Genomic DNA, 847 nt, shown 5'->3' on the forward strand with positions numbered 1-847 from the left:
CCTAAAAGGACACTTTTGGTTGTTTTGCATGTTCAGAGATGTCTGCGGATGACATAAGCATAAATTATTTTACCACTTTTAAATCAAACATGCTCAGTTTGTGAGAGGTTTGTGATCAACTAAAATTAAAACCCTATGCTGTGTTACTTGTGCTTCAAAAAAAGGCTGAACATCCTCATTATGAGCCAGTGCAGTTCACAACATTTTGTGTTTGGCCAAGTTCAACATAGTGTGAGGCTTTCGCAAGTGTACTGAGCATTAAGGTATTGAATCTTTTTAGTTTTAAGGTGCCAATTATAAATTCTGTCCTCCAAACTGAAATTGCAAAGCTGCTGTGTAAACAAATTAAAAGTAGGCCCCCTTGTACCAAACCTGTTACCATGCAACAAAAACAAGCCTGACCACCTCAAGTTGACATGTCCCTTTTTTGCTAATGATCTGTCCCAGTTCAGCTAAAAAATCAAGTGAAATGCAGTGTCAAAAGTTATTCTGCCTTGATATATTTACATTCAAAGGTTTGTAGCATAATAAAGAAGAACTCAAAAGCTGAAAGTAAACAGCTTTTATCAGTGCTCTATCACGGATCTATACTGTCCCACATTCTCAGTGCGTTTACGTCTCACGTACCCTAGACCAGTGTTTCTCAACCAGGGGTCCGTGGACCCCTAGTGGTCCTTGACGTAAGGCTAGGGGGTCCGTCTAAAGTATGAATTTTTGTATACATTTTGTATATTTTGACATGACATGTTCCCATGAAAGAATAATCCAATATAGCTGATGATATTGCCAAATACTGGACAAGTTGACTGCATTTGGTCCTCACGAAGACACAAATGATACATAGATG

The sequence above is a fragment of the Sinocyclocheilus grahami genome, unplaced genomic scaffold (assembly GCF_001515645.1).
Source record: "Sinocyclocheilus grahami isolate Dianchi unplaced genomic scaffold, SAMN03320097.WGS_v1.1 scaffold28676.1, whole genome shotgun sequence".
NCBI lineage: Eukaryota > Metazoa > Chordata > Actinopteri > Cypriniformes > Cyprinidae > Sinocyclocheilus > Sinocyclocheilus grahami.